At 45.4% G+C, this 25,520-nt stretch overlaps 1 protein-coding gene across 18 annotated transcripts in view; it reads right to left on the bottom strand.

Moving 5' to 3' along the window:
* Svil (supervillin) overlaps positions 1 to 25,520 on the bottom strand; it is a 192,062-nt gene that overhangs the window by 93,694 nt on the left and 72,848 nt on the right. The window contains exon 1 of one of the 18 annotated variants that reach the window (XM_076939621.1): positions 23,946 to 24,490. The exons of the other annotated variants lie outside the window; for them this stretch is intronic. The gene's annotated coding sequence lies outside the window, so the exon portion shown is untranslated. Of the gene's footprint in view, positions 1 to 23,945; positions 24,491 to 25,520 lie in introns of those variants that run through there. 18 annotated transcript variants of the gene reach the window in all.

The raw sequence follows: 25,520 nt of genomic DNA, 5'->3' as shown, positions 1-25,520 counted from the left end.
CTAGGCAGAAGTAAGAGGAAAACCAATTCCCTAAAAACTACTAGCCAAGATTTGGCTGATCAGCAGAAGAATGTGGGGGGTGGGGAGGGGTGGGGGGGAGGGAGGAGGCATTTCCCTTGGGGTGGGGGAGCTTGTCAATCACCCATTAAGTGAGATTATTGTCCCACATCTCTGGTCTATGCTTAGTCCTAAGAAATTCCTGTTGTTTCTGACAGGAGGTGGTGAGTGGTGAACAGCTAGAAATTAGATCCAAAGAAAAATACTGACAGGGGCCACCTGATGGCTGTCTTTTCAATTTTACTTTATTTTATTTATTTTGGTGTGCACGTGTGTGTGTGTGTGTGTGTGTGTTGTGTGTATGTGAGAGTCCTAAGGGAAACCTGCAGGAGTCACCTCCCTTCTTTCTCCATGTGGGTCCTGCGGACGGAGCTCAGGTGGCCAGGTTTGGCAACAGGCCTGCTTATTTGCAGCGGGACCTCCTGGTCCATGTTTGCTCTTTCTTTACAAACGTTTTCCTGGCCCCATTCCTCCCCATCATCCATGCACATAGCTCATGTGCTAACTTGAAAGGCTCGCGTTTTTGTTGCAGTTTTCATCCTCTGTCTCTCAGAAACATGTTACAACAATTGTAGGCATTCTGTCATCCAAGAAAAACAGCTAACAATAGCAACATAAACATGTTTTCCCACAAAGGCGGGGAAAGTACTGGTCCTACCCACCACAGGTCATTTGTGCACAGCATTTTCCAAATCGCTACAAGCCAGTTTCATCTGAACCAATGAGCACATCAAGTTTACCAAACCCAAAGCTGGAGCTAAAAGTAAAAACACAATGAAAGCATTGTTGCTGCCACCACCTGCCAGTGGGGGCGCTGATGGGCTGTCTGTCTGGGAGCTCAGTGCACTGGAAGGCATCTGACCCCGAAACAGGTTTAAACTGAGAATTCCTTCTTGTTCTCTATCTCCTAGGGTCCTTTATTCAGGAGCCTTATGCTTGGGGTGTAGTTATGCAGGGTGCTTGTGGTAGTTTGAATATGATTGGCTCAGAGAGTGGCACTATTAGGAGGTGTGGCCTTGTCAGAGTAGGTGTGGCCCTGTTGGAAGAAGTGTGTCACTGTAGGGGTGGGCTTTGAGGTTCCTATGCTTGGGCTCTGCCCAATGTGGAGTGAGACCCTTCTCCTAGCTGCCTGAGGAAGATAGTAGTCCCTGTCTGGCTCCCTTTAGATCAAGATGTAGAACGCTTGACTCCTCCACACCATGTCTGCCTGCATGATGCCATGCTTCCCACCATGATGATAATGGACTGAAACCTCCGAACCGGTAATCCAGCTCCAATTAGTTGTTTTCCTTTATAAGAATTGCCTTGGTCATGGTGTCTCTTCACAGCAATGGAAACCCTAAGACAGTGGTTCTTGCCACAGACCCATGTCAAGACAGAACCTGTGATATTCCACCCTTCACTGTAGGTGATAATGAAATGGGTACGCTGACTGGGGTGCAGCTCAGGGCAGAGCATTAGGCCCTGGGTTCTGTCCTCAGCAATAAGTCAGGGAGAAAAAGCCACAAAATAAATGCACAAGAGCCAAACCGAGAGCAGTGAGCTGAGAGAAAGCACAGAGTCCAGGACAAGATGTGAGTCCGATCTTAGGCTCAGAGCGCTCCAGCTGTGTGGCTCTGGGCCCAGTTTGCCCTGCAGACAATCACATGTGTAACAGGGTGAGCTTAGCTGAGAACTTGGGCCAGCGGTCTCAGTCGCTGGCTGCTCTGCATCCAGCCCTCCCTCCCTCCCTCCCCACCCTCATTCTTCCTTCCCTAGGTCCTTTCTCTCTTGGTAGCCACATGCACACACGGCCTTTCTAACTGACCAGGATCCATATCCATTTGATTTTTTTTACCAGTTTTTCCTTTTGTTAATCCAATGTTTGTTGGTTTCATTATAAAGTCAATTTACCAAAACTTAGAGATAGCACTTGGGATGTCTGTGTGGGGCAACCCTGACACTTTGGTTCTTCTGTTATATTGAATTCTGTCTGCCCTTACCTATGTACTGACCAATGTATTAACAACCTTAAACGCCATCTGGTAGACTTTAGAGTATTTTGTAATAACATAAAAACAAGGGAATATTTCTGGATGTCTCAATATGTGTCCTCTGTACAGGAAATGCCTTCCAGAACACCAGGCAGCTGGGCTCCCCAACACAGATACCCACAGCACTGAGCTTCCACAAAGCACCGGTGGGGAAAACACTCACCGCCAGGGTGCTTTGGAAACAACAGGAAACAGTTTCCAGCCATGAGTTCAAATGCTTAAGGGGTCAGGGCTCCCAAGAAGAAACCCTGCTAACCATGCCTGGAAATGTCAGTTGCTTTAAAGAGAGTGTTTGATATGTTCAATATACAAATAGTCAGATCTGCAACAAGACTAGACATTCATTTTCAAAGAATGAAGATGGCTCAGTACGTAAAGTATCTCTTGCACAGGGATGAGAACTTGAGTTCAGACCCCAGCAAGTGTATGTGTGTGCACCACACACACACACACACACACACACACACACACACACACACGGGATGGGGGGAGGCAGAGACAGAGACAGAGAGAAAGGTGAAGATGGAGAAATGCAATAATTAAAAACCTTTTCATTTCTATTGAGATCTCCATGTTTGGTTGCTCAGCCTCCAACTGGAATCGGAGCAGCACTTCAGTGGGCTGGTCATGCTAACTCTACCCTCTCTCTGCCTTTTAGAAGACACATCAAACGCAAATACAAGGAGTATCCCCAACAATTTCTTCCTTATAGAGAAGGGAAAGAGGGTGGATAGGAAGAGAACTTCCTAATTTTGTGTCTTAAAAGGCTGAAAACCTTTGTGTTTCCAGGAGGGTTTGGGTCTGGGATGGGGTGTGAGGTAAGAGAACTCGGAGGAGGTGCTAACACACATTTTTAAACAAAAATGGAAAAGCATTCAGCATGCAGCTGCTCGAACATAAGCCTGAGACAGTGAAACAGCGCTGGCTCCAGGCTACAAAACTCTCCTAAGAGCCATGATATAATTTATGAGCAGACAGTTCATCTGATTTCTTCCCCAGTCGGTGAAAGCATGCTTGCCCCTCATATTTAATAGAGCAGCTGGCGGAATCAGGAGGAAGGTGATGAAATGTCCCAGGAGTGAGCAGGGCGCTTTCTTTCTCGGCAGTCACAATGTCTGACTTAATCGAAGGGCCCATCCTGGGCTGGCAGGACACACTGTGCACAAAACAGACATTGAGGCAAACATTTCATGGGTACCTACCCCATATGTTTTCAAATGACCTAACTGTTATTTTTGGAATTTTATTCAGCTTTATATAAAAGTGAGCCACTAATGGACATCACATAAAGCTGAGCTCAACCTGCACAGATGCCTTCATGGACCTGAAGGTTCTCACAGATCTATTACAGTCCTTGCTCACTTCCTTGCTTGTCTAAGTTTCCTCCAGGTCTTTACATAGTTTCTTTACACAAATTAATTAAGACACTCATTTTCCATTTCAAATATAAGTATTGGGGTGCAAAGTGTCCTCTGTGATGTACTTGAGAGGCCTTCTGGAACAGAGGTACTCAGGCGGTTTCTTTCTTCCTTTCCCAGAGCTGCCCAGCATTCCAGGCAGGGCACAGAGTTTGCTAAGTCACCTCCACAGAGGAGAGATGAAGGTTTCCAACCTCTAGTGCCTTCTAACCGAGCTGCAGTGTGTAACCCTGACAGTAATTGCATCTGAAAGAATCCTGACAGAAACTGCCAAATTGCTCTTCCTTGGCACTGCGCCATCTTACATTCCCATCAGCTGAAGTTTCTCTGCAGTCTCACCAATTTTCATGTCTGACCAACAGCTAGAGGCTTGCTGGTCTGAGGCAGCCCAAGCCCTGCACGTTTTTCCTCACAAATGAGGCTGAGAGTCTGTTCATGTTTCAGCACATTCGACCGCCATCTCCCTGTTGTGAGCTGTCTGTCCAGATCCTTTGCTCACTCTAGACATTTCTATGTTAGTATACTAGCCAATGGTCTGTGACAGGAGTTGAAAATACTCCGATTTTTTCTCTACTTGGCACATTTTTTACATTATGTGAAAAGGCACTTTAAAATCACAATTTTAGCCATCTTTTATGGTTTTTGGATTTGAAATCAACTGGAAAGTTCTGCCAAATCCATAGCTGTAGCAATTTCCCATGTTGAATCATGGCACCTAGTTGTTGTTTTAATTTTAAACAAAAGTAAGCTCACGTAAAGTACAGGCAATGCTCCCAGGCACACCACGTACCGAGCATCCTTACTGCCCGCCTCCCTGGCTTTTAGGACACACCTAAGACAACACGCTGTCTTCAGCCTGTTGTCCTTCACAGCTTTTAAGATTAATGCAGCTTTAAAGATTAATGGCATTTCCTTCCAAAGTTGTTACTATGTGCACAACATTGAAAGTTCTGTTGGTACCTAAACTTGACTGACATTCAGTTTTCTCCACTGTGTTGGTTAGGGTTACTATTGCTGTGGTAAAACACTATGGCCAAAGCAAGTTAGGGAGATGAGGGTTTATTTGGCTTACTCTTCCACACTTATGTTCATCATCGAAGCATCAACTGTCCCAGTAAGACAACGGTTCTTTTATGGTGGTTCTGTTCTCATCTTCTGAGCTCCTACAGAACAGCTTGCCGAGCTCTCAACACCCAGTGGCTATTCTAGCCCAACGTTCCCCTTCCCTCAGTTGATCTCCACTTTGTCTTTTGAGGCACGGTATTTAACTCAACCATGTGAGCTCACTAACAAGATAGCCTGACTGAGCCAGCAAGCTCTGAGCCACCTACAGCACCAGCATTAGAGACATAGCTCATTGTCGCATGGGCATCTGAACTCAGGTCCTCATCTGTAGGAGGCGGCACTTCACTGACTGGGCCATCTCCCCAGCACCCTCTTTTGTAATTTTCAGGAATCCCCTGTGGATTTTGATTTAAGTGCTTCGTGTCAAGCTTGTTTCTTGGTACACAATCCACTTGTTACTGTAGTACAAAAGAGCTTTTACTCCCCAAAGTCTTGGAAATAGGTTGTGGCAGGTGATTACAGCTTTCAATGGGGTCAAGTTCTTGCTCTCTCTTGAAAGATGTTCAGAGGCCACACTCACCTGCATTGTGACAAGCTGGGCATACCCCTGCCACAGCTAGAAGCAGATCTAGGAAGGCCCAGGCCTTTCAGTCTGACTCCCATCCCATATGTGGTCAGGCCAAAAAAGCTTGAAATCTAGGTTAAAGGGGAGACTTGAGCCAACTCCAAGAAAAAGATGCCTACTGTGAGATTCTGTCTGACACATGACACTTTGTTACGTGATTAAGCACATGTCGAAACATGTATGTATCCGACAGTTCTGTTGAATTGGGTTTTAGAAAGGCGAGGGCAGTGGCTGTGTACACAATGGTGGATGTGGTAACGCTCTGAGCAGTAGACTTGCACCTGAGGCTTCTCCCCTCTTTCTGTCTCCTGTTGCTCATGGCCTGACATCAGTAGGATCAGGAAGGCTCTCTTCTCTGTGACAAGAGCATCCTGGCCACTAGTTTCCTGCTGCCTTTGACCTGCCACCAACAGGCTGGACTGGACTGGTGAAGACAAACAAGCAGGTCCCTAGTTTTCCCTCATTGTTTTCTTCTTTCTTCTTTCTTCCTTCTTCCTTCTTCCTTCTTCTTCTCCTTCTCCTTCTCTTCCTTCTCTTCCTCCTCTTCCTCTTCCTCTTCCTCTTCCTCTTCCTCTTCCTCTTCCTCCTCTTCTTCTTCTCCTTCTCCTTTCCTCCTCTTCCTCTTCTTCCTCCTCTCCTCCTTCTCTCCTCCCCCTCTTCCTGCTCCCCCTCTTCCTCCTTCTTTGATTTATTTATTTTATTTTTTATGTGTCTGAATGTTCTGAATGCACACAGTATGTCTACCACATGCCTGCTTGGTACCTGTAGAAGTCAGAAGAGAGTGCCAAAGCCCCTAAAACTAGAGTTGCAGATGGTTGTGAGCTACCATGTAGGTGCTGAGAACTGGATACAGGTCCTCAGGTAGACCTGTTTAAATCACCTGAATTCTTAAAACTCAGTGGCTCACTAGTTAACTCCTTTCCCACAATTCTCTCTAGCCCCCCTTTTCTCATTTCTGACCTGTGTCACTGCTGACGTGTGTGATCTGCTCAGCTCCCATCTCTTCTCTTGCTACGGATCTCTATACCCAGCCCCTCCATCAGGCCAGGCAGTTCCTCCCTCAGCCTTTTCTATACCTTCCTGTCCTGTCCTGCACGCATCATCCTTGTTCAAGACTTGAACAATCATATGGCCACCCTGCTACCTTCAGATACCTCTTGCCCCATGCTACCCTAAATGAAGTTTTTTTTTTATCATTCCATGAGCATGTCATGAGGGCAGGGGCTGTACTCCTATGAGTTGGCACACTTCACCAACAGCAACTTGATGTATCATGTGGTATCATTCCCATTTTACAGATGAGGAAATCAAAGCAGAGTTTGAGTTACTAGCTCAGGCTCAGACAAGCAGTGCCTGAAGGAGCTGCAGTTTGAACAATGCATCCCAGATTCCAGGCAAGCCTACAGTTGGGACAACACAATATCAAACATTGTAAAGGCAATGACAGCGTATCAAGAATCAGATTCAACAGTGGCCGTTTCTGGAAAGCTGTGATGTCTTTGTAGGGACTGCGCACACCTCATCTGTTTCACTGTCAGTCAAACAAACAAGTTTCTAGACATTGGACTTCCTTTGTGAACCTGAACATTTGACACCTGTTTAAACCTCTAACGTTCCCAGCTAGGTCTTCAAACTCGATGGTGCAGGAGTCAGTCCATTTCCCACCAAGCACAGCCCTGGATTCAGCAACAGACTGACTTCGGCTTCATCAACACCTTCTGTGCTTAATTCCTCATTCTGTTAACAGCTTGTCAACTGCTGTCAGAATGGAAGAGTCTAAAACAAAAACATCCGTTTCCTTCCTTCTGGAGAGGCTTGAGTCAGGAGTGTTGTAGAACAGATTTGTAGGGGCTTTAGTAGATGTAGAAACCAAATGGACATCCAGCCTTTCCACTTTCAGCTCATTCACACACTCTCGTGCATCAGTGTCTTTATTCTACAAATATTTATCAGTACTTGCTATTACCAACACTAGGCGGCAGCAGCCACCCTCTATCAACAGTAAAACCTGTGTTTGTGGTGCTGGAAATCAAACTCAGAGCTTCACACATGACAAACAAGTGCCCTGCCACTGAGGGCTATGTCCAGCCCTAAGAACATTAGGCTCTGCTTGGAGGAATACATCTATTTAAATACCCTATGTGCAGAACATTCACAAGCTTACGCCACACTTCAAACAATGTCCACCCTGACCTCGGTCCTCACTGCCCGGCCAGTTGAAACGGGGATCGATGCTTTTTCTAAGCAACTGTCGATATCACGTGACACCCCGTATCTAAACACTGTGCTTCTAAACAAGAGCAAATTCATTTTCGAGTAAATAGTTATAAACATGGCCGTTCCAGCATCTATCAGGGGGCTTATTAAACAAACCTCTGCTAATTTGAGAAAACTGCATTTATGTCCTAAGACATAACTATTCCATAACATCGGGATTAGTCGATTAAATGTTCAAATGGCTCCCAAATCATCTAAAGCAAAAGAACCACTGATATACACAGGAGACGGCAGAGCAGTGAAGTCTCTCATTAAAAACTTTATAGGATCATATTTTGATGTACTGTACTGCACGATTTTTTTTGAACTGAGGAAGTGGTTTCTCTCTCTCTCTCTCTCTCTCTCTCTCTCTCTCTCTCTCTCTCTCTCTCTCTCTGTGTGTGTGTGTGTGTGTGTTACTTTTGTGGTATATGTACTGGTTGTTGTATATGACACATGATGTGCAAATGCACATATATGTGTGCTGGTGTACATGAAGTCCAGAGGTTGACGTCCAAGTGTCTTTCTTCAGTCATTCTTCACCTTTACTTCTGACCAGTGTCTTTTGCTGAACCTGACCCTTATTTGTTTAACTAGACTGACTTGCTGATAGCTTTAGGAACCCACCTATCTCCACACCCCTAGCACTGGCATTAGCATATGCCTCAGTGCCTGCCCTTCTCACAAAGCTCCTAGTGATCTGGACACTGGTCTTTATACCTGCAAAAGAGGCACCATCTCTTCAGCGCCGTGTCTTGATGTTACATAACATATGATGGAACCTAAACATATCACTCTAATGTATTAGACTGTAGTCTGAATCTTCAATGTGTTAATGGCTTAGCCCCCAAATGCTAAAATTAGAAGTGGCAGGATCTTTAAGAGGTGAAACCCAAGGGTTAAAGAAATGGCTCAGTGCACTGGTTGTTCTTCCAAAGGAAGGGTTCAGTTCCCAGTATCTATAGCACGGCTGTCCCTGATTATAACTCCAGAGGATCTGATGCCTTCTTCTGGCCTCCAAAGGAACTAAGCACACATGTGATGCACAGACAAGATAATCAAACACATAAAATAAAATTTAAATTTCAGAAAGGTGGAATCTAGTGGGCGGTAAGAGGTTATTAGGGGTGTACCCTCCAAGCAACTTGTGATATTACAATTCTCCCCTCCCCCATTTTTTAACCTCCATATGACAAAGTGAGCAGCTCTGGTCCATGAAAGCAACCTGGCCAACTGACCATGGGCTGGAACTCCTGACACTGGAAGCCATGATAAACCTTTGCTCTCTGTCTTAGCCCAGGCATGTCTTTTGCAGTAACAGAAAGTTAACTAGCACACACCCAAAATACGGCTCTGGCATACAGACTACTGGGAGCTAAAGGCAACCAAGAATCAGCAGCTATGTGGAAAGTTCTCTATCCCTTGCTTCTCTTCCTTCTGTCCATCCTCCTCCCCTCTGTCTCCCTCTCTTTCTTCCTCCCTCTCCCTATCTCCTTTCTTTGAACTGAAGAGCAATGCATTGTGGAGGACCTACACACACAAACATAAAAAGAAGAAACTGAAATGCACACAACACATTAAAGGCATAATGGACCACACCTCTATTCTCAGCACCCAGGAGGCAGATGCAGGTGGATCTCTGTGAGTTCGAGGCCAGCCTGATCTACATAGTGAGTTCTAGAACAGTCAGGGGTACAGAGAGAAACCCCAAGTCAAAAATAAATGAAAAAGAAAGAAGAGAGCAATGTCTAACCAGAGATGGAGAACTGGCCCAAAGTAAGTCACCATGGCCAAACTTCTGTGAGGGGATTCTTATCTTCCATTATCGTCTTTGTGTGTCCTACTATGACATCACAGTCTATCATCTCTCAAAGCCCAAACTCTTAAAGTATGGCTGCTCTTCTAGGAATCCTGTGTGCATAACATACCAATAAAACGTATAATGCTTTCTCTTGTTAATCTGATTTTCATCAATTATGTTGACATATCCTCCACATAACCATGAAGGTAAAGAACTCTTCCTCCCTGGCAAGTACATGGTGGGTCCTGTTCCTTTTTTAAGAGCAGCAGATTTTACTTCTCTGTATGGATAGTCTAAAGTGTGGCTAAGTTATGAGTCCCAGAACACTGGCTGTCACTACCAGGTTACATAAACGTGTTCTGCTAACCTCAGATCACTGACAACATGGTCAAAGATGTACTAGGTTGCTTCTGAGGGCTCTCTTTAACAGGATGCAGGGAGTAGTGATCTTGTCCTACTGGCTAATCCAGGCCTCCTCGGGACGGGAGAATGTTTAATGCATCTGACTTTTCCTCAATGCTTTATAAGGAGCCAAACGCCTGGCAGCTGCACACAGCACTGATGAGGACTCAGACCCGGACTCGTGCTTCCAGGGATGGGATTTATGACAGTTTCTCTCTCTCAAGGTTGACATTGTATCATAAAGCTTTGGGAAGGAAAACAGTCTTGTCTGACTACATCAGCCTGTTTGCAGCTCCCTGACAGCTGGAGACCCCACTGAAGAGACAGGCCCAGCCAGCCTCGCTGCCTCAGGCAGGATTTTTTCTTTCTGGATTAAACACAGCAAAGAACAAGTCAACGTGAGGTCAACCCCACACTTTCCTCAACTCAGCTCCTCACAGACTCACAATGCCCAGCCTAGGCAGGACCCTCTCTAGCAAATCCCGAATGCCTTCTCGCTATTCAAGTCAGATTCATCTGGCGAGACAGATCTGAAGTGTTGTGTGCTGTTTGCTTCTCCCAAACCCCATACAACCCCTCCTTCTAGGCTACAAATTAGACTCCATGGTCCTCCAGAGTGCTGGGGATGGAAGCTATGGTTTAATGGATATCAGCTCTCTACTTTACCACTCACTGCAAAAATTCTCTCTACCACTGAGCCATATCCTAAACCACAAGTAAACTTTGACATGGCATAGACACTTGCATTCCAAGAACAAGGACGGTCATATAGGCTCTGAGGTTCCAGAGCACGATGGAGGGGCCTTTATACCAAAAGTGGCAACACAACACGGCATGGCTTTGCCACCACCTATGTGGCCCAGAATAGATCCTTAGGTTTTCATAGCAAGCTTTCTCCACAGAGCCATTTCCCAGAGACCCTTAATATGAAAACTCATCCAATTAATGACCCTCAAGGGACTGACAGAAGACACTACACATATTTACACATGGCTCATGGTTTTTCATCCATGTTTATATACTTCATTGACTTGAGAATAGGGCATTTTCAACACCACGGAAGAAACGCTTCATAAGTCAGTCACCGCCTGTGTGAGAAACGAGGAATGTGAAATGCAGGATTTTGTGTAATTTGTAGGTTGTCAAACTTTAACGACTCTTCTGCCAAAACGATTTTGCTCAGTTAAAAGCTAAACTAACCAGATGTATGACAAATATTTACAGTCTGGGTCAAGAGTGTTTACTCTTTGGCAGTTAGCTTTTAAAACAAAAGAGCTTTGACCAAAGATGAACTGAAGGCAGCCGCAGCTGGTATCCAGCACTCTTGGGAGAGCTGTGAACTTGCAGCCCTTGTCTGATGGACCACCGTTCACCTCTGCAGCAATCAGCCAGGAGTACAGATGAGCAAGCCCATCTCTCCACCACAAGATCTATTTTTAAAGGCCTGAGTACACACACACACACACACACACACACACAACATGATACAGTTTCCCTCAGAAAGTCAGTGCACACACAATCAACACGATATGGCTTCCCTCGGAACTGCCAAGTTATTACCACATTGCTAATTTTAAGTTTGAGTTAATGAATAACCAAGAAACTGAGGTTGATTTTTAAATTTTGCTCAACTAAAATTAAACTAGAATGCTACGTAGTCCTTTCTTCTTAGTACCAAGAACAAACTACATTATTTCAAAAATGTCAGTACATAACATCTCTGGTTAGTATTCATTTGTATCCACACATACATGAAATTTGCATGCATGTGTGCACACATACGCACGCACAAGATTACCAAATTACTTTAACAATAACCTCTCTCCATAAAACATGTTGATATGTAGAAATCAGATTCCACATTTCAGCACTTAAGAATTCTACCTGATCCTTTTTCAGAATTACCATTATTATAAAAGGTATCAGACTAGTGGGTGTGTCCAACCTTTTGATAGCCTAATGAAAACAGCAATGTCATCTACAAAGTCCACACTTGAGAACCACAAAACCAGGTTACAAAGAAAAGGTGGTGGTGGGGGGGGGGAGAGATTAATAATAAGAAAGAAAAGGTGGTGCTGGTGGGGAGAGATTAGTAATATTTCCTGTAAGTTTATAGTTTTGTATAGGGACACATTTATAATTATCCTGTGGTTCATGAGTGTGCCACACGGAAGACATGCCTGAAAGGTAGACTTTGACAAATCTGTATCTTAAAAATGATCTTGGTATCCACAGAAACCAGGAGAACTTACAGATATCCATGGCTGTGTGGTTAGGTCTTGACCTGCGAAATGCACATGAGGAAAAGAGACAGCAGAAGAAAAGAGAATATGAGAAAACAAGAAAGACAGGAAGACATGGGAAGGGAGAGAAACAGAAAAGAGAAGGAGAAGAGGAAGAGAGGGAAGAGGAGGAAGAGGAGGAGGGAAAAGAGGGACAAACAGAAGAGGAGGAAGACAGAGAGGAGGACTCTCCTTATGGTGTCCCTAAATATTCACCACTCTTTTGACAAACCAAATAAGGCCAAGAGGCAACTCGGTCGACTGCACTGGTTATTTTAAAAAGCCCATCAGCTCAACAGCTGGGTTGGAGTGTTTGTGATACGCAGTCACTAATCCATTTAAACCCCCCCGTACTCATGGGCTCTGCATGCAAGGGTTAAACTGAGGAAGGGGGAATTAGCCCTACCTTCTTATTTCATGTACTGAAGAACAGTCCACTGCATTCTTTCTTTTTAAGAAACAGGAAAGTCTTGTATTTGGGGAAATGCAGTCTAATCCACTTTGATTTTAGGGGAAAAGAACAGTGGCAGGAACTTAGCTAGGCCCTGTGTGACTCTGCACACTTCTCAAGGAGGGCGGCTTGAGGCTGCTCCCAAAACACTGTGGCAGCCAGACTGATGGGAGGCTTCCGCCAGAGGGGAATCTCCCACGCAAGGCAACAAGCTCACAGCAAAGCTTGGTGTGTTAAGGGGAAGGGGCATGTTAGACTGAGGATTAAAGGTGTTGCTTAGTGGCAGGGACCTTGTCTAGCAGGTATGTGGCCCTCCTTAGATCCCTGGAACCACAAAGCAAAACACAAGAGTAAAGAGAGAGGCTAGAGAGGCGATAACACTCAGTCTGGGAGCTACCATCAAGGTTAACGCCCAAAGAAGGCAGCAGCTGCTTGCAAGAGAGCACACACAAACAGAGCAGAGAAGGAAAACCTATCAATTCATCAGCTTAGTCTAAGAAATAACAGCTGCTTCCCACACAAAACGAAGGGCCAGAAAGTGGCTGTCTACCAGGCTTCCAAATGACATAAAGATGGCCCCTGAGCCATAGCCTTGGACGGGGTCAAGGGTCAAATCCTTGGAGTTTGGCTGCACAGCTAGCCTGGACTCTTTCGGATCCTATGCAGCCCTCCACGGGACATTCCTACGCTTGCCAGTAGTTTTGTTCTTCTTGGTGGTGGGCTCACATTGATAATAAAGGTCACTAGTAAAAGCTAAACTTCCTCCCTCCCTCCCTCCCTCCCTCCCTGGCTCCCTCTTCTCTTCCCTCCCCCTCCCTCCTCTCTGTCTCCCCTCTCCTGGAAAGCAACCGATGTTTCTAACACTGGTGTGAGCCACAACATCATTTGCACTTGTGCAGTCTCTGAGCCACATTGTATCTGTCCAGGTCAATAGCTCAGAGTCATGTTCTCTCACCAGGGCTTCTGACTCTGTGTACCTCTGCCAATTTTGTGAGCTGTACACATTTGCAGGGAAACCACTACCATTACCACCTTTGGTGGTAAAGGCCAGATGCCTCCAGCAAAGGAGTCCACCCATCCCCAGTGTGACACATGACCCCTAGGGACCACAACAGTGTATGAACATGATGCTAGAAGCCAGGCTTTGCTCAGTCCAGGACACTTGCAGTAACTTCCCTTCACACTGAGACCAACAGGCAGCCTACTAGCTAAGACACTTCTAGGATTCAAGGTGAGCTTACTTCAAAGGGAACACCAGTGGCCACACATCCTGTCCCTGCTTCCCCACCTCCTGTGAGGTGACATGTGGAACACGTGTTGCAGGACTATGCTGAGAGGCTGCTCTATCCTCTGAATGGCATAAAAAGAGACCCCACATCTGCTATGTGGGCTCTGATTCCTCTCTTCAGAAGCCCCACCATACTGCCTGTCTCTTGTGCTGGGGCCTGGACCATCCTCAAGGCCTTCATGGGGCCTCATGGGCCTTCATACACTGTCATCTCTCTATCTGTGCATGGCATTAATATCTCTTCTAATGATAGATTTTCCCTCACTAACCCATCTTAGTGTCCTCCCCACCCTGAACCTAAATCAGACTTTTCAAGTCAGCCCTCCAAATAGCTGGACTGAGTGACTAAGAAGTAAGTACTTTGCAGGGCTGCCTCAGGCTGTCATCAACGCATTTCAACCAATTTCCCTCATAGCCCAAACAAGAAATTAGACGAAGCACATGGTATGGACAATGTGGAGACTGCAGGTTCCCCCATCCTAGGTCGCCATGCTGCCTGCAGGTTCCCCCATCCCGGGTCGCCATGCTGCCCTGCTCTGTGAGGCTGGCTTCAAGGCTTCACCTCAAACACCATTGGTGGTGATGAGGCTAAAGAGTGGAACTTTGTATGCATAATTCAGAATCTGGGAATGAACATTTAATGTGGTCGGGACCTCCAAGAACCTAGCAAACTGTATGCAGCTGCCCGTGTGTGAGAACATACATGTGTGGACCAGTGGGAAGACAGGGAATCCCTCAAAATATTCCTCTGATACAAGCCTCAATTTCCTCTGGAAACACACCATTTTAGATGTTTCCTCTACAAACCCAGCCTCATACATTACATAGACCTACAAATGGTACCCCAAAGCTATCATTCATACAAGCAGAGAATTAAAGCACACTGCAACTTTCCCTTAGCCCATACCAGTCCCTGTAGCCAAGGCTGGCCTTGAATACATAATCTTCTTGCCTAAGCTCACCCAATGGCTGGGATTACAACTGGCTGACATGGACAACTGTACAAGTACCAGTCAACTGTACCAATAACCTGTGGCCAGAGATCACATGACAGAACAGTATCAATTAGCCATTATAGTCATTACCATCAACACAAATTAGTTCTACTAAACACGGCTAACTCAGACCCACGGGGCCCTTAACCTTGACTAGGTTGTTGGGTGTGCTGAGAAGAGTTGTGAGGTGCAGTTCAGGGGCCTCACTTCTGTGTAGATAATCAGAAGAGTATGATGTCAGCTGCCCCAAGTCACAGTCTCTTCTGGAAGAGTGATAAGAACACAGTGCCCCCACCATTCATTACATGAGCCTTTGGAAACAGGGAAGCTTTGTGGTCTATCGGGTATTCCAAAATCACCACTTACAGTGGTCATGTGATATACAGCTTCCCCACTCCAGGTGACCCGACAGTATCTTCCTTTGTCTAAAAAGCTGATCTCTTGCATCTAGACATCACATGTGATGAGCTCTCCTGCCAGCCAGTTACACGGTGCACACATGGAACTGTGCTCAGAAAACACTCATTAAAATACCAAGGAAATTTGTTCTCAGATCTTAGAGCATCCAGTCACTAGCTGATTTGTACTTTCATCTGAGTGCCTAAATAAATTGTAATTTACTTTTAATGAAATAATTATCTGGTGAAGGGCAAATGATGAAATGTTTATAACCTCATGAAGACATAAGCTAAACGGGCCCTTCCAACATGTACAAAGTTAAGAGTGATCCTAGCACAACACAGGCGGGCAGGGAGGAATGGAGTGGATCACAGTATAGGGAGGACGGGATGGATGAAGTGGAGCACAGCATAGGGAGGCAGGGGGGATGAAGTGGAGCACAGCATAGGGAGGCAGGAAGGGATGGAGTGGAGCACAGCCTAAGGAGGCAGGGAAGGATGGGCTGGAGCACAGCACAGGGAGGAAGGGATAGGCTGGAGCACAGCATAGGGAGGCAGGAAGGGATGGTGTGGAGCACAGCACAGGGAGGTAGGGAGGGATGGAGCGGTTTGTATAAATCAGTGCCAGAGGTTACCAGAAGAATTACCTTAGAAAGAAAAATGTGAAGAAAGCCTGCAGACCCAACATTTCAGATGTAAACTAGACTTGCTGACTCTCTCCTGACACACAGTCATTTATCTCATGGGACAGAACTCGTTCTAAAATCACTTCAAAATCCTCAGCATGGCCTTCCAGCATACCTGTAATGCACTTTCTTGAGAAATCTGAGGCAGTGGGGTTCATAGGTTTGAGACGTGCCAGAGCTAAAAGTAAGTTCAGGGCCATCTTTGGTGATTAAAACAAATCATTACATTTTTTTTTTCTGTATGGGAGGAGGGGTGGTGTGGAACGGCACAGCACACAATGTGGAGATCGGAGGACAACTTTGGGAAGTCAGTTCTCTTCTTTCACCATATAGATTGGGCACTGAAGCCAGGTCAGTCAGTTCTGGGGGCAAGTACCTAACTCTCTTCACCACTTCAACAGCCCCAGCCTGGGCAATTTAAAGTAAAAAGCAAAGGAGGGAGCTAAGGGCTGTGCTCCACAATAGAGGGCTAGTCTCCTAAGCACAAGGGATGCAATTCTCACAACCGCAGCAAGTAAATAATCAATCAAAATCTTCAGGTGAAGCTAGTTCTACTTTTAATAAAGCTCTGGGACAAAGTCAGAAAGTTGTAAAGTTAATGACTTATTACACCCTGGTCAGATGAGACCGCCTTCAACCTTTGCTCGGCAGTGAATCAGCATTTACGGATGGAACTTTATGGCAGCAGAGAGAACACAGATTTAAAAAGTCAGGAAGGGCCATCTGACTTGTTCTTGCTTGCATGAAACAAATTTTAAAAAAAAACAAAAAATATTATAAACAGAGTCTTGGTAAACTGTAAGAATTACGGGAGACAGAAAATGCAAGCTGTGAACAAAGGACAAGCAGGTACAGGTATGTGCGGAGAGTGTGTGAGGGAATGCTCTGGGATCCAAGTCACAGAAATAGAGCCGAGGCATGGCTGGCTGGTGGGGAGGGGACGTGGGGTACAAGCAAGCTGCAGCTCCAGATGGTCAGTTCTACACCATGGCAGACTTGCCACCCACAGAAGCCTGGCAGGTGTGTGCGCAGATCCTTATAACACAGCTGGCTGTTTCCTGCTGTGCCAGCCTGCACACTTGTTAGTACTCAGAAAGTAGAGGTTGATGGTGACTGTCCCCAGGTACTGAGCTACCCAAGGGGCAGAGGCAGCAGAGCCACCATCCATGCTGGGAAGAAGAGCACCCTGCCTTTTTCTGCTGCCCTGGCTGGGTTAGCTATGGCCATAGCAGTAACTCACAAAAGGATAAAGAAGAACAGTCCTGAAGAGAGAGGAAGTCAGATTAGAGGAAGGATAATTTGAGTATTTAAATGCATACAAAAGGAATGGCAAGAGTTTAATCTGAGAGGGAAGAGAACCAACACATACGGCTGGAGAGGAAGGGAGTAACCACCAACAGACCAACAATGGGGGTACCCTGAAGCAGACACAGCCTAGGACAGGAAGACCAAGCAAGAGCCTCCCTCCAGCCATTTCTCACTTCCTCCTGCATCCCTTCTTGAACCACTACCTAGGAATGATCAAATATGTTAGTTTCTGAAAGGTCTGTATTACAGAACAGAAATTTATGGAAAGGACCTCTTCATCAGAAAGATGCCACCAAGGCCCAGAGGACAAAGAATACACTAAGGTCACACTGGCTCCTTTTACCCAGCCATGGCTCAAGGCAGTCCTGGAGGTCAGACATCCCCAATTTCAGGTTTCTCTGCTGAAAGCAGGAAGCAAACCCATGAGCCCCAAGTGAGCTGTCCTTGGTCTCCACATCAATTTCCAGTGTGTCCCCCAATCCATCTTCTTCCCAGAAAGCTCCAGAAGGCTCTGGGGACGAACTGATATGAATCTAAATAAATCAGCTTTGTCAGTGAGATCCTGCTTAGACACAATAAAAACAAAACTCCAAGGCGAAGAGATTAAGGCTCCTGGCCTCTGTAGGTAAAACATACCTCACAGTGTTCAGTCATCCTCATCGCCAGCGCCACATTTCTAACCTAATCAGAAAACTTTAAAATTCATCACATTCAATAAAAATGTATGAAACCATAAAGCCAAACGGCTGTGTTTTGTTGGCTAAAATGAACGTCTTGTAGAAATTAAGACTACAAGCATAAGTTGGAGAACCATATACTTAACGGAACAACTAAGCCTTTTGAATTTTAAATTTTCTTCCTCATGTTTGTTTGTTTGTTTGTTTTTATGCTTTTTGCAGTGCTGGTATAAAACCCAGGGTATTGTTCATGTAGGTGAGTGCTCTACCACTAAGCTACACCCCCTCCTGTTCCTCAAGCCCCCCTTTTTGTCTAGCCTGACTCAAATTTATACAATTGAGAATCAGAAACAAATCTATACAATTGAGAATCAGAAACAATATCTGCAAACAATCAAAATGCCATTTTGTGTTTCATAACAGCAGCCACTCATGGTGTGAGCCAGATACAAGATGGACAAGCACAGCTCAACCTCATGACCACCAGACTCCTCATAGAACAAGATTAGCTTATATTCAACAGCACACAATACCAAGAATGTGTGCAGACAAAACTTCAAAGGTGATGCCTTCCGTTAAGCTACTTCTTAATTCAATATATATGAAGCTTAAAGGCCCCCGCTTTCCTTCTTCACTTTGAGCAGGAGTGTTTTGCTTTGTGGAGTGCATAACACATATACAAAAACCAACCAACCAAAAACATGTAAATGTGTTTGTTATATTTCTGCTGAGATGGAGTAAAATTCCATACAATGCTTCAGAATATGACATTCACTCAAAACAGACAAATCTCTAAAGTCTTAATGTCTCTGAAGACATACAAGCATTCTATTAGGTGACTATGTAGCTGACCTCAAGTGACCAAACAGATCTGTGTGCTTAGAGCAAAAGTAAAGGCCTATCAGTTGACGAGAAGTCTCTGACTAACTAAAACACAGAAAGTTGACTGCATGGGGCTGGAAGAACTGACTCAGGTAGTAAAGCACCTGCTGAACAAGCCTGAAAACCAAAGTCCAGAAGCCTGTAAGCCTTGCCCTGGGATGGTGGGCACAGGGAGATTCCTGGAGTTCACTGGCCAGGGAGTCTAGGGGATGAGCTTCAGGATCAATGAGTGACTATGCCTCAAAACTTAAGGTGGAGAGCAACTGAGAAGGGGACTCCACATTGACCTATGGTAAAGCTACACATTTGTGCACATATGTGCACCTGCACACACAAACACAAACTTGTAATATGCTCCTACACACACATACACACACACACACACACACACACACCACAGTGCAGTATGTATAAAAACTGATGATCATTTAGAATCTGACTCTGTGTTCTATGCATAATTCTATCAATGTTGGGTATACAGACTATGAATGTTCACATTAGTTCACAGCTAACTAGAACACAGTGTTTAATCATAAAGTGAGAAGCTAAGAATCACACATGAACACCTCCCATCCAACACGGACAGGCCCCAGACTGCATCGCATGATAAGAATGTGTGCACGGTGTCCTAGGTGGACCATAGGAAAGGACAGACAGGCAAACGAAGAAACAGAAGATAATTAAAATAAATTTTAAAAGCCCAGAAAACAGAATATGAGAGACTGCGTGTATGTGTTTATTTGTGTGTGTCTATGTGTATGTATGTCTGTGTGTGTATGTATGTATGTATGTGAGTCTGTGTGTGTATGTGTGTGTGCATGTGTATATGTATGTGTGTACATTTGTGTATTTATGTGTGTATATGTCTGTATGTGTATGTATGTGTGTATGTATGTGTGTGAGTCTGTATGTATGTATGCATACATATGTGTGTATATGTGTGCGTGTTTATGTGTGTGTATATGTTTGTATGTGTGTGTATGTGTGTGTAAGTATAGAAATAGCACACAGAGGCCCTTAACATGCTATGAGTTTAAAATTTTAGAAATGGAAACACAACAAGATAGGCACGCTATGACCCATGGTAGAACTCAGGAGCACAGAATACAGAGAAAGGCATGGTAGGCTGCAGAGGTCCTCACAACGCTGCACAAGAGGAGCAGGAGGTTTGAGTGGGTCCTGAACGTCATTGGCAGGGACCAATGAAGGGAGCGTGGGCTGGAGGCCAAGGGAGCTTTATTTAGAAGGAAGAAACCCGAGTATGTTTTCCACACAAAGAGACAGAGCCAGGAAGGAAACAGAAGTTCAAAGGCAGAGAAATGGGAGAGACACATGAAGGTACAGACAGAAGGACAGCATTAGAGTTGGGAGGGGCTGGTAGGAGTAGGAAGTGGGTCTCTGGGAAGCCTTCTACCCTGAAACTCACCAGGAAGCTTCATTTCTGTGGACAAAGCAGTCTGTAAGGCCTCTCTCTTCTCCACCCCTTCATCTTCTCCCCTTCCTCCGTCCCTGCCTTCTTTCTTTGATTGTAATAGTTCTTGCATACATTCAGTCTATCCCTCAAGCTTCATATGCCAGAGCCTGGATCTCCAGACCACGGTAACGGTAATTGTAGGTAGGACCCTTGAGAGGCAATCGGGCCACACAGGCCTCTGTGTGGATGTGTTAATAAGGTAGCCAAGAGTGGCTCTGTCACAGGAGGACATGTTCTGTGGCACACAAGGTCTTTCACCACATGAGGCTCCATGATGCCTTGAGCCTTGCCAGAGGCCCCAACAATGCTGCTCCTTACCTGACACAGCCTTGGACATGAGCTGTAAGAAATATGTTCTCTTCCTCATAAATTACCTAGAATATGGACTAAGACAGCTGGCGATTACTATTACAATTTAAGCCACACTGGTATTCAGGAGTTATGAGATGTGAGGTGACATCACATAGGTCTGCATTCAAATCCAAACCCCTCCCCCATCCCATGGCTTGTGTCCTGGGGTAAGGCTGTCTGAGGCTCAGGTCTTTCCTTGGTAGAATGGACATACTGAGGGTAACATGCCTCAGGAGCTCTTGATGAGGGGAAAGGCCCCCATGCAGTGTTCACACTGCAGCCCTGGAAGGCATATGCCTGTGAAGGTTTATTTCACTGTGTGGTGCTTGCAGTGTGACAGGCATAGGGGCTGCACTACATTTTTCTCTGAATCTCTTCAGGGAATGGAGTCACCAAGGACAGGCACACTCTACAGCCTTCTGTACCTCACACCACTGAGTCCAGTGCTCCGCCCGAGTGAGATGCCCAGGACACTGGAGAAATGAGCAAGCCTACACCAGCGAAGGGAAAATTACTGATCCTAAGGCAGAGAGCAGAACTGTGTCTACACTGCACTTACATAAAACCCAGCTCCGTCTGGGTTAGAAACCTGTTTGGGATTAGTGGGTCAACTTTTTGAGTGAAAGACATGCTTCCTTTAGAAACCACCCATGGCGAGCTCTCTGAGAGGCAGAGACTTTTCTGAATCACACCAAAGTGCTGCAGTCCCCGAGGAGGTCAACAGTGTAAGTCTCCTCCCAGCACGTGCTATTTGAGACAATGTCCCCTAGGGAAAAGTACCCAAGTCAAGGACTCAGGTGATTTTTCTCATCTCCAACATTGAAGAGACTGTCTTTGCCAAAGGCACCTCAGTTTCCTGTGTTGGCAAAAGCATGCATTCAGAAATCTCGTCAGACTTGTAACAGGAAGACATCTTTCTGCATGCATATTTAGATCTGAGGAAAAAGACATCCATTTAACAGTGAGCACTGGGCTCCACAGTGGATATTCCAGGAGAAATACCCTGAAGCTTCTGACAGAACATAGCTAAATTATGACTTGACAAAGCCACATGCTACTACAACTTAGTCCAATCCAAACAACTTACATCTGTGGAATGGCCACTGGGTAAGATAAGATCAAGGGTACTGAGACCCAGTGACTGTTGGGTACCCCACCTCCCTTGAGTAGAGCACCAAGAGCCTACAAGAAGCTAGTGTCAAGGTCTTTGGAGCCAGAGACAGACAGTAAGAGGACACTCTGGCTCATGTCATGTGATATCATCTTCCAGGCAGGCTCACAGAGCATTTTGAAGAGGACATCAGCAAAGGCCTGGGAGGATCCTGAGGGAGAGGCTGAGGGGCACGGATGGGGCATAGGGCATCGAGGAACATGGCAAATGCACTTGTGAGGAATGGCATGTAAGAGTTCGTTTACAAAGAACATTCTGACATTAGATTGGACACATGCAGGAGGCGCCGGAAGAAAAGGGAGCCCACTAACAGCAAAGCACAGGTTGGAGACAAGACTGGCAACGAGGTGGCTGGTCACATCACAGACAGACCCAGAGGCCTGGGGAACGAGCAAAGATGCCTGGAAATTCCAGGACATTCTAGATGGAGAGATATTTATCAGCCTGGCAAGACACTCCCTACCCTTGTGCTTTAACACAAGGGTCATCCTAAAGAGTCTAGACAGCCAGACCCTGGGGACATGACTTCCTGTTCATCAAGCCAGGTTCCAACAATGGAGGTGGTTTCCACTGGCTAACTGCCCATGGCCGGTGACCCTGCCTGTGGCAGCTCCCAGGGCATCCTCACAAAACCCAAAGGCTTTGCTGTGCCTGCAAGTCTTCTGCTGTAGAGCACTTAATGTCCCCAGGTATTCTCAAAGGTATGCATTAGGGACTACAACTCATCTTTCAGATGTCTCAGAAGTACAGGCAAAGATAAACAAGTATCTTTTGGATGACAGGAGGATGTCCACAGAGGGTCCAAACTTTACTAAACTGTAAAGATTATGCTCAACTGATCTATTAAAAGCTTCTCTCTGGGGGTTAGCTGACACTCATCATCTTGTCCCATAGAAGGAACAATGTCAGTCACAAAACCACCTCTCTTCGGCACCTATGTCATAGCCACTCACCTTCAGAGGGTGACATGAGGCCCTATTTCTAGCAGGACACTCAATTGCTAGGCTTGTCTGAGAGCTCTCCTGGCTCATCCATAGGGGAAGCCCCACCCTGACCCTTGCCACCACTGCAGGGTGTGTGTGTGTGTGTTGTATGTTCACAATCCATACCACAGTTCTTCTCAGCCAGGGATACCACTTGGCTGTAGAAACCCTCTATGCATCTACATACAGCATGCAAATTGAGCACTGACCCTTTCCAATGGAGTCCCTCGCACATCAGCAGTGGGTATGTAGAGTAGAAATCTATTTTGCCAGTGACACAACTTCCAGTGGAGAAGCACAGTAGGCTCCCCAGTCCCTTACTATAGCTATTTGATAAATAATAATGGCTATGCAGACTTCTTCTTGTTATACGTTACTAAATAATTACCTTTTTTGTTCTGTCAGTGGCAAGTGTCAAATCTACCTGCTATACGCTACACCTCACCACTGCTTTCCAGCCCCAAGCCGCCAACTTAAAGCGCAGACTCCAGAGCTCTCTCCCCAGGGATTAGAAAGGCATGGTAACACCCCTTATTGGAAACTCTTAAAATGAGCTACAGTGTAAAACTTAGGGCCTCATGTGAGAGGTTTTTAAGATTCTGGAACAAAGCGGTTCTAGATGTCAGACTTACAGAATCTGAGCAGCACTGGCCTGAAAGCAAAGAGCGGGCACACATAAGACGCAGGCATCTGCAGTTCCACATGAATTAAAAACACAAATTAGGACTGGGGTGTAGCCCTGTGGAAGAATACATGCTGAACATGCTGGAAGCCCTGGGGTTTGATACTCAGCACCACAATGAATGACAGAGTAGACAGGCAGATAATAGATAAGAGGTAGATAGTATACAGGTAGACAGACAGACAGACAGACAGACAGACAGACAGACAAATAGACATGATAAATAGATAGATGATAGGTAAGTAGGTAGATAGTATGTAGGTAGATAGATTAATAGATAGGTAGATAGATAGATAGATAGATAGATGACAGACAGACAGACAGATGTAAAATAAAGTGATATCCTGTATCAGAAAAATCCTTTAATTCTAAATTCAAGTGCTAAATTGTAGATAGGACTTACTAAGTTACATTAAGCGAATTGTCAGTAACAAACCTCCCTGTGTTATAAAGTAGGTCCCTTTGTTTGTAAGAAAATCCAATCTTTCCAAACCCCTAAACTACACCCCAGGGTAGCCAAGGGGTAATTGCAGTAACTTGCATGTACTGGCAGGAAACTGGGAAGCTTTGAATCAACAACTCCCCAGGAAGCACGCTCACAGAGAGCTTCTTCCAAATACACAGCTGCATTTAGATACATAGAAAGATTTTTTCACTTACTTCAGATTTCTGTGTAATCCTTGTTCCTCTAAGTGAGAGGGGCTGAGAACACACTACAATTCCTTATTATTCTATCTAATAAGAAAAAAACAAAACAAAACCAAAACCCAGTTATGCCCTCTAATTCAGCCTTGGGTATTCTTGAGCAGAGTCACTTCGATGAATACTATCTCTAAAGACTAAACAAAAAGCAAAATTTCCCAAGTTAGATCAGTAGCGCTGCACAAGATCAGTGGTCAACAAACAGGGCAACAGCCTCTATCGGTGGGGTGATTCACAGCAGGGTATATTTAGAACGGTGCTTTCCAGAGGGCGCTGAGATGCCAGATTCGGGAAATAGGTGAGGGTTACATCCCAAGAGTTTCTCTGAAGGAAGAACACCAAAATATTAATAAAAAGAGTCTTCTTTTTGAAGTCCCCAGGCCCCTGGTGTCTTCGAGGCTGCGCTTGCCCAGTCTGGTCTTGGCGGAGTCATCCATTACTGGGTAAATCCACATGAAACCTGAGGACGCTGCGGTGGAGGACACAGTCGGAGGCAATGTGGCAACTCCACATGGGACCAGCCTTTTATGGCCTGATAGCAGCTAATGGAGCAGAAATAGCTCCTGACACTGAGAGAGCCATCAGCTGTTGCAACAGGCCTGGCCAGCAGCCACTTTGAAGGCAACTCAATTGGCTATGTTATCTCTAAGTTGTTTTATAGAGAAATTAAAAAGGTACAACAGGCTGCTGAGCAGGTGACAGTACAGAGTTAGATGAGCAAACTCGCCTCCCATGCTAGAATTTAAACTAACAGAATGAACAGAATGCCATGATAAAACCCAGATCCTAAACACCACACAAAGAAAAGACACGGACACACCAGTACACAGTGACGCAGCACACACGGTAGCACCAGCCTGTACAAACTGCCCCATCAGTAGAAAACGGCATTGTTAGAAGTACTTTGTAAAGCTACGTGAACATTTTGCTTACAACCCAGGTTTATCCTCCCAGTCAACAAGACTCAATACCAGACAGTCCTTAACCACTAAAAGCAGAGAAGGAAAAAAAAAACCAATTGCAACCACTTCTTAAATGGCCACTTGCACTTTTTAAACACCGAAACTAAATATTGCAACACCGTTTACAAAAGTACTTACCAGGGCAAGCATCCCTGCTGTTGCAAGGATAAGGGTGAGTCTTAATTGTCTGAAATAGCTTCCATGTAAATCTCGAAGCTCAAGTCTTGGGCCGAGAGCAAAGCTGTGTGCTGTGTGGGCCTCCGGCTGGTATGCCTCTGGGTGTCACATTCCCAGACCACCAGCTGCAGCAGCCAGGAGTGTGGAGGGCTGACAATAAGGGTCAGAATCCCTGCCACTAATTAACCCCGCAGGACAATATGGAACCCTAAGAAACAAGCCTTCTCAGGTGAAAGATGAGGATGCTGAGTGAAAGGATGCTAAAGCCATGAGAACAGGACACTGTGGGGATGGAATAGCTAAACACTGCGACTCCATCCATGGATCAAAACACCACAGCCCTACAAATATGTACAGTTTTTATGCGCTGATTTAAAAACCAGACAGCAGATAC

Source organism: Arvicanthis niloticus, chromosome 8, assembly GCF_011762505.2.
Source record: "Arvicanthis niloticus isolate mArvNil1 chromosome 8, mArvNil1.pat.X, whole genome shotgun sequence".
Classification (NCBI taxonomy): Eukaryota; Metazoa; Chordata; class Mammalia; order Rodentia; family Muridae; genus Arvicanthis; species Arvicanthis niloticus.
The sequence above is the reverse complement of the archived record's forward strand: the minus strand, read 5'-3'. Positions and strand labels throughout refer to the sequence as shown.